At 41.8% G+C, this 8,561-nt stretch overlaps 1 long non-coding RNA gene across 2 annotated transcripts in view; it reads left to right on the forward strand.

Moving 5' to 3' along the window:
• LOC148141790 (uncharacterized) overlaps positions 1-3,791 on the forward strand; it is a 41,430-nt gene extending 37,639 nt beyond the window's left edge. Inside the window, exons 4-5 of one of the 2 annotated variants that reach the window (XR_015752446.1) lie at positions 1,088-1,960; positions 2,622-3,791. This is a non-coding gene — a long non-coding RNA (uncharacterized LOC148141790). Of the gene's footprint in view, positions 1-1,087 lie in introns of both variants that reach the window. The other variant, XR_015752445.1, reaches the window with a different exon arrangement.
• Positions 3,792-8,561: the final 4,770 nt, after the last annotated feature.

Raw genomic sequence — 8,561 nt, forward strand, 5'->3', positions numbered from 1 at the left:
CCATAATGTTGAGGGATGTAGAGGCTAGAGCTGGCGGGGTTGGGGGTGGAGTTGGCTGTGGTAAATGTGGGTTTATGGGGATAGGCTGGGGGATGTAGGTCTGAGTGGGTTGGTCTTCGGAGGGTCGGTACAGACATGGTGGGCTGAATGGCCTCTTTCTGCACTGTACAAATTTTTTGTTTTATGAGGTGCAAGCACAACTTTCATGGAAAGCTGTTGGATAATATAGATACCATACTGGTACAAACAGGAGTCATTTTTGAGGCTGAGACTGATGTCCAGTGTTCAGAGACTGTAAAAATAAGTCTTTGCATTTTGTTTGCATTTTGCCCATGACCTGTAATTATATGCTGTGGAAGCCCAAGTTGCATAAATATTCCATTACGCTTTATTAATATCTCCAGGTTTAAGAACAATAAAATGTTTTTAAGAAGTGTAAAACAGGAAATACAATTTTCAGATTGAAATGAAAAATGAAACTTTTTAAAATTTAATTTCAGTTACTTGGCGCTCACTTGCATTTAAATCAATTTGCCATCATATGATCACATCCATAAATCTTACTTAACTTGATATAAATTTGGCTTTGAACTGTTGCTAAATGTACTTTCCAAACATCCTCAGAACATAACCCCATGTATTCAGCAGGTCAGTATAAACTGTGACCTTGAAATCTTCTTGGGAGAGTGATCAAATTTCTACTCATGTTCTTTCAACAATTCATTTGCAAATAAGGTGTCAAAGGTCATTTAAAAATGTGTACGTTCAAATAAATACATGTGCTGTTTTGTATCAGTTTGCATATGTTCCTATTTATAAAGAGCAAACTAATTTGGAGATTAATTCTACTGACTTTGTTATCTTGCTTTTGCACATGGCTGGCCTCTTTTAATTAAAACACAATAATAGTGCATTTGGAATCAAAACCTATTTGAAAGGCAGCACTGTGCAAATATTCCATGCATAAATTTGAAACTGGTTAACCAATTACTGCTTTGAAGTTGAATTACTGGATTTGATTTGCTTTGAAAGTCACTGAGGTGGCTAGTTAACTGAAAACCTCTTTTTGTTTTTTGTTTCATTAAAGAAAGAGTTGGGCTCAGAACCCAGGATATTGGAGTACCTCATTCCTGAAGAAGGGCTTATGCCCGAAACGTCGATTCTCCTGTTCCATGGATGCTGCCTGACCTGCTGCGCTTTTCCTGCAACACATTTCCAGCTCAGGCTGAATAACCAGGGCCTGGGGCTCAGGGGACCCTATGGGCTCAGGTCGGGGGCAAGGTCTCTGGCCAGAGACTGGACAGCACCAGTTTCTGTGAACACTGTCATTGTCTCTGCTTGGACTTGCATTTGTATACCTTTCACAACCTAAGAATGTTTCAAAACCCCATTACAATCATAAAGTACTTTTCTCAAGTGGACTCGCTTATGATTTTGGAAATAGAGCAGCCAATTTATGCACAGCAAGCGACCACCAAGATGTAACTAGACAATGACTGGATAATGATATTAAATGAAGGATAAATATTGGCCAGGGTACAAGGGATAGCACCTCTGTCTTGACCAAAATGGTGCCATAGGACTGTTCATCTGAGAAGGCAGATAGCACCTTGGTTTACAGTCCTCTCCAAGAGACAACACCTCCAGCAGTGAAGCCTTCCCTCATAACTGCACTGATGTGTCAACCTTGGGTCTGGATGAGGACTGGAACACACAACTTCCTGGCCCAGAGGAAGGCACTTAATTAATTGGAGGTTTCGGGATGATCTGACATTGTGTAAAGGGGCTACATAAGTGCGAAGCTTTCTTCTGTGAATTTCCAAATGGTTATACATTCCATCTGTGTAAGGGGAAAATCAAATGTTCTCCAGCTGTGGTTGCACAAATTGATCATACAAGTTGTAATTAATAACCAAGGCATTCTCATGGTTAGTAGAATCATGTATGCACAAAACTACAGGTAAATAGCAGCAACACTGTACATTTTAGATATTAAAATACACAGTTCTTTAACAGTTGCTACAAAATGACCAATCCCATATAACTGCATTTATCTGACGATGATGGAATGCGTGTCTCTATTTAAATTGAGCTTTCTGATCTGTAGTCAGTTAGTTGACTTCAAACAGCAGCACTTCTCTGTCTTGTTCTTTGAAGTTGTTAATGCATATTTAGAGCATTTCCTGAATAATCAATCTTCGATAAAGAGAAGCCTATGACGAAGACACATTTACAGTTAAGGAGTACACAAAAACATCTGGGAATATCATTTTAACCTCAGGGATCAAATGTGCAAATGCCTTATAGTTTGAGGCTGCGTTAGGTGCTAGGATTTATAGTTTTGTGTACAGTATGGATATTATGCTAGGCACTCTCAGTGGATTACCATGGTTAGTCTGTAGGGTTATGATAATATGAGGCCATATCAGAGTAAGTAACCATATGGCCTAGTTAGTATTATAGGTTTGATGCAAATGGCAATACCTATACATTGATAATGCTACAATGTATAGAAGGCCGAACCACAGAACAGAAACAAGTTTTGCAAGACTTATCAAGAGGTAGCATTGAAACTCTTGGGAAATGTAAGTGGTCACTAAGTGCTGTTTGTTTTTCTCAAGGATGGACAGAAGTTTCTATACAAGCAAACAGATCCAGGAAATCACTGCAGGAGTCTCTCCAGGCAGTGTCATGGGCGGAACCATCTTCACCTGCGCTGTCATTGACCTTTCCTTCCAGTACAACTTCAGAAGTAGGAATATTCATTGAGAATGTTTCCTTGGATATGCACATGATACATAAGAAGGAAAAAAAATCCACATATAGTGACAAGACCAAATTGAAGTGATTTGGTTATTTGGAATGCAATGTTTGAACTTTAATTATGTTTTGTAGAGACTGTTAAAGCTATTAAAATCAGATACTTCTTTTGCTTCACACTGTCAAATCTTTTGTAATACAGAAACATCACAATTTTTCTTTTATTTTTTTCATATTTTGGTTTGGAACTGAGAGTTAAGTGAGGAACATTGAACAAAAGCTCAGTTTAAATGAAAAGAGAACAAAAAGAGATGTTTTCCATTAATAACTGGCCTGGAAAGATAATCCAATTGAATGACTGATCTGTATACAAATTAATACCTAATTGTTGCTATGTTCAGGGTTAGCAGCTGTTTGGATGTTGAATTGAAAAATTAAGAGTCAACCAATTCTGATTGAAATTGGCAATAGACTGTGTGACGTTTGGATAATTTTGAAGATGGCACTCCTTTGTTTTGCTCTATCTCTTGTTTCTCTCCAATTATTGAATTGTTGAACATTCTGAGAAAAGAATTCCTGTCTGTAAGAAGTAAATATCTCTAGAAGGCTGCGGCAACTGTTTACATTAACCAATGGTTTTGGAATTCAAGCAACATATCCAGTTCTACTGACCTGTATACAACCCATTATCCAAGGTTTGCTTGAAGGCCTAGTATCAATTGTTGGAAACAATTTATTTATGAAATTACAATTCTTTTATTTTCTTTTTTAATTTATCCATTAACAATGTGTGTCTGTATGAGTGGGTGTTAAGCTTAGGCTTTAGATCATAGATATTAATTTGATTATCTTGTTTATCTGTATTCTGCTAAAGTTACATTATTAATAATAAATTGTTATTTTTTGTGTGTGTTCTAAACTTGATGTCCATGGTTTGTTATTCATAAAGTTTGGTTAGAAACAACTAGGCAGTTTGGAGGGTCATTGACTGTTTTGATTTCACTGTGTTGCAAATCCAATGATAATAAAGCTCATTTGGTTTGGCTCACTATCACAGTGTTGTAAATGTAATAAGACTTAAGTAAAACTAGGTATTTATGTAACAAATAAGGTTTTGCAATGTATTTTGTCCCAGAAATGCAAGATAGTCATTGTGGCAGCATAGATTGGAGGGACACTGGCAGGGCCATACTGAAATCTGAACTCAGCAGACGACAAGGGAACTCCCCACAAGTATCAATTATGCTGCACCTGAAAAGGTTTCTGAACAGCTCCCTTTAAGGTAGATATTTTACTTAAGCTTAATAGTTGCCCAGGAATAATTATAGGATGAAAAAGCTACACTGACTCTTGGATAACTATTAAACTGAAGCTTCAACTCAGCAGTGACCAACCCCTCCTCCTCCGCTCTGCAACACCTGGACCACCTCCACCTACCCATTGACCTGACCCTCCCTCCTCCCAACATGACTTTTCTGGACCTGACCATGTGAGATGCTGCATTTTTAGTAAGCAAATCTTAGCAGGGCTTATACACGTAATGATAAGGTCCTAGGGAGTGCGGCAGAACAAAGAGACTTGGAGTGCAGGTTCATAGTTTCTCGAAAGTAGAGTAGCAGGTAGATAGGATAGTGAAGAAGGTGTTTGGTATGCTTTCCTTTATTGGTCAGAGTATTGAATACAGACATGTTGCGGCTGTACAGGACATTGGTTAGGCCACTGTTTGAATATTGCATGCAATTCTGGTCTCATAGAACATAGAACATAGAAGAATACAGCGCAGTACAGGCCCTTCGGCCCTCGATGTTGCGCCGATCCAAGCCCACCTAACCTACATTAGCCCACTATCCTCCATATGCCTATCCAATGCCCGCTTAAATGCCCATAATGAGGGAGAGTCCACCACTGCTACTGGCAGGGCATTCCATGAACTCACGACTCGCTGAGTAAAGAACCTACCCCTAACATCTGTCCTATACCTACCCCCCCTTAATTTAAAGCTATGCCCCCTTGTAATAGCTGACTCCATACGTGGAAAAAGATTCTCACTGTCGACCCTATCTAAACTCCTAATCATCTTGTACACCTCTATCAAGTCACCCCTAAACCTTCTTTTCTCCAATGAAAACAACCCCAAGTGCCTCAGCCTTTCCTCATACAATCTTTCTACCATACCAGGCAACATCCTGGTAAACCTCCTCTGCACCCGTTCCAGTGCCTCCACATCCTTCCTATAGTATGGCGACCAAAACTGCACACAATACTCCAGATGCGGCCGCACCAGAGTCTTATACAACTGCAACATGACCTCAGTACTCCGGAACTCAATTCCTTTACCAATAAAATCCAGTACGCCATATGCCTTCTTTACCGCACTATTTACCTGGGTGGCAACTTTCAAAGATCTGTGTACATGGACACCTAGATCCCTCTGCTCATCCACACTACCAAGTATCCGTCCATTAGCCCAGTACCCCATCTTTTTATTACTCTTACCAAAGTGAATCACCTCACACTTAGCTACATTGAACTCCATTTGCCACCTTTCTGCCCAGTTCTGCAGCTTATCAATATCCCGCTGTAACCTGCCACATCCTTCCTCACTGTCTACAACTCCTCCGACTTTCGTATCATCCGTAAACTTGCTCACCCAATCTTCTAACCCCTCCTCCAGGTCATTTATAAAAATGACAAACAGCAATGGTCCCAAAACAGATCCTTGCGGAACACCACTAGTGACGGCACTCCAAGATGAACCTTTGCTATCAACTACTACCCTCTGTCTTCTTCCAGCCAGCCAACTCCTAATCCAAACCTCCAACTCACCCTCAATGCCATACCTCCGTATTTTTTGCAGTAGTCTACCATGGGGAACCTTATCAAACGCCTTACTAAAATCCATATACACCACATCTACCGCTTTCCCCTCGTCCACCTCCTTAGTCACCTTCTCAAAGAATTCAATAAGGTTTGTGAGGCACGACCTGCCCTTCACAAAACCATGCTGACTATCCTTGATCACATTATTCCTATCCAGATGTTCATAAATCCTATCCCTTACAATTCTCTCTAAGATTTTGCCCACAACAGAAGTGAGACTCACCGGCCTATAGTTACTAGGGTTATCCCTATTCCCCTTCTTGAACAAGGGAACCACATTTGCTAGCCTCCAATCTTCTGGCACTACTCCTGTAGACAACGAGGATGTAAAAATCAAGGCCAATGGCTCTGCAATCTCCTCCCTTGCTTCCAAGAGAATCCTAGGATAAATGCCATCAGGCCCAGGGGACTTATCTATTTTCACCCTTTCCAGAATTTCCAACACCTCTTCTCTCCATACCTCAAAGCCATCCATTCTACTTAATTGTGACTCAGTACTCACATTGACAACAATGTCCTGTTCCTGAGTGAATACTGACGAAAAGTATTCATTCAATGTCTCCCCAATCTCTTCAGCCTCCACACGCAACTTCCCACTACTATCCTTGACTGGACCTATTCCTACTCTAGTCATTCTTTTATTCCTGACATACCTATAGAAAGCCTTAGGGTTTTCCCTAATCCTACCAACTAAGGACCTTTCATGTCCCCTCCTTGCTGCTCTTAGCTCTCTCTTCAGGTCCTTCCTGGCTACCTTGTAACTCTCAATCGCCCCAATTGAACCTTCACGCCTCATCTTTACATAGGCCGCTCTCTTCCATTTAACAAGGGATTCCAATTCCTTATTCAACCACGGCTCCCTCACACGACCCTTTCCTCCCTGCCTGACGGGTACATACTTATCAAGGACACTCAATAGTTGCTCCTTGAACAAGCTCCACATATCAATTACGCCCTTGCCTTGAAGCTTACTTTTCCAAGCCACACATCCTAAGTCATGCCTCACCGCATCATAATTTCCCTGCCCCCAGCTATAACTCTTGCCCTGTAGTGCACACTTATCCCTCTCCATCACTAGAGTAAAAGTCACCGAATTGTGGTCACTGTCCCCAAAGTGCTCACCTACCTCTAATTCTAACACCTGGCCTGGTTCATTACCCAGAACCAAATCCAGTATGGCCTCACCTCTTGTTGGCCTATCTACATATTGTGTCAGGAAACCCTCCTGCACACATTGGACAAACACTGACCCATCTAACGAACTTGAGCTATAGCTTTCCCAATCAATATCAGGAAAGTTAAAGTCCCCCATAACAACCACCCTATTATTTTCACTCTTCTCTTGAATCATCCTCGCAATCCTTTCTTCTACGTTTCTAGGACTATTAGGAGGCCTGTAAAAAACTCCTAACAGGGTGAGCTCACCTTTCCTATTCCTAACCTCAACCCAAACTACCTCAGATGGTGAGTCTTCATCCATCGTCCTTTCCACAGCTGTAATACTATCTTTGACAAGCAATGCCACACCTCCCCCTCTTTTACCCCCACCTCTGACCCTACTAAAACATTTAAACCCTGGAACCTGCAACAGCCAATCCTGTCCCTGTTCTACCCATGTCTCCGTAATAGCCACAACATCTAAGTCCCAGGTACCAACCCAAGCTGCAAGTTCACCTACCTTATTTCGTATACTTCTTGCATTGAAGTATACACACTTCAAGCCACTTTCCTGTTTACAGGCACCCTTCTTTGAAATTGATGCCATGTTCCTAACCTCCCTACACTCCAGGTCCTGCACCCTAAAGCTACAGTCTGGGTTCCCATGCCCCTGCAGAGTTAGTTTAAACCCCCCCCAAGGGCACTAGCAAACCTCCCACCAAGGATACTGGTGCCCCTCAGGATCAGGTGCAGACCATCCTGTTTATAGAGGTCCCACCTTCCCCAGAAAGAACCCCAGTTATCCAAATACCGGAATCCCTCCCTCCTGCACCATCCCTGTAGCCACGCATTTAACTGTTCTCTCTCCCTATTCCTCGACTCTCTATCACATGGCACGGGTAACAAACCAGAGACAACAACTCTGTTCGTTCTAACTTTGAGCTTCCAACCTAGCTCCCTGAAAGCCTGCCTAACATCCTCAGTGCTCCTCCTACCTATGTCTCCTTCCTATCAGAAGGATGTTATGAAACTTGAAAGGGTTCAGAAAAGATTTACAAGGATATTGCCAGGGTTGGAGGATTTGAGCTATATGGAGAGGTTGAATAGGCTGGGGCTGTTTTCCGTGGAGCATTGGAGGCTGAGGGACGACCTTATGGAGGTTTATAAAATCATGATGGGCATAGATAAGACAAATACACAAGGTCTTTTCCCTGGGGTAGGGGCATAGGTTTAGGGTAAGAGGGAAAACATTTAAAAGGGACGTAAGGGGCAAGTCTTTCATGCAGAGAGTGGTGCATGAATGGAATGAGCTACCAGAGAAAGTGGTGGAGACTAGTACAACTACAACATTTAAAAGGTATCTGGATGGGTATATGATTAGGAAGGGTTTGGAGGGATATGGGCTGGCTGCCTGCAAGTGGGACTAGATTGGATTGGGGTATTTGGTCAGCATGGACGAGTTGGACCAAAGGGTCTGTTTCCGTGCTGTACATTTCTATGACGCTATGACTTCCCCCACAACCCAGCCAGAAACAACCCCCATCCCAACGCAGCAACCAATAAAACCTCACGATTGTACTATCATCTTTGGACATTGGCTTTTAAGGAGGTCAGCAACATCACCAGATGTTATAACATAACCAAAGTCCACAGTCTGTCTCTGTTGCACTTGCAACACAAGCTGTTTAGAAATTACTCTAGACTTTGCTTTTTAGCTTATTTGTAAATAAATCTACCAGTAATCAGTGATCAACATATTTGTA

This window comes from Chiloscyllium plagiosum, unplaced genomic scaffold, assembly GCF_037043375.1.
Source record: "Chiloscyllium plagiosum isolate Xiang-an unplaced genomic scaffold, Cpla_swu_hap1 HiC_scaffold_32, whole genome shotgun sequence".
Classification (NCBI taxonomy): Eukaryota; Metazoa; Chordata; class Chondrichthyes; order Orectolobiformes; family Hemiscylliidae; genus Chiloscyllium; species Chiloscyllium plagiosum.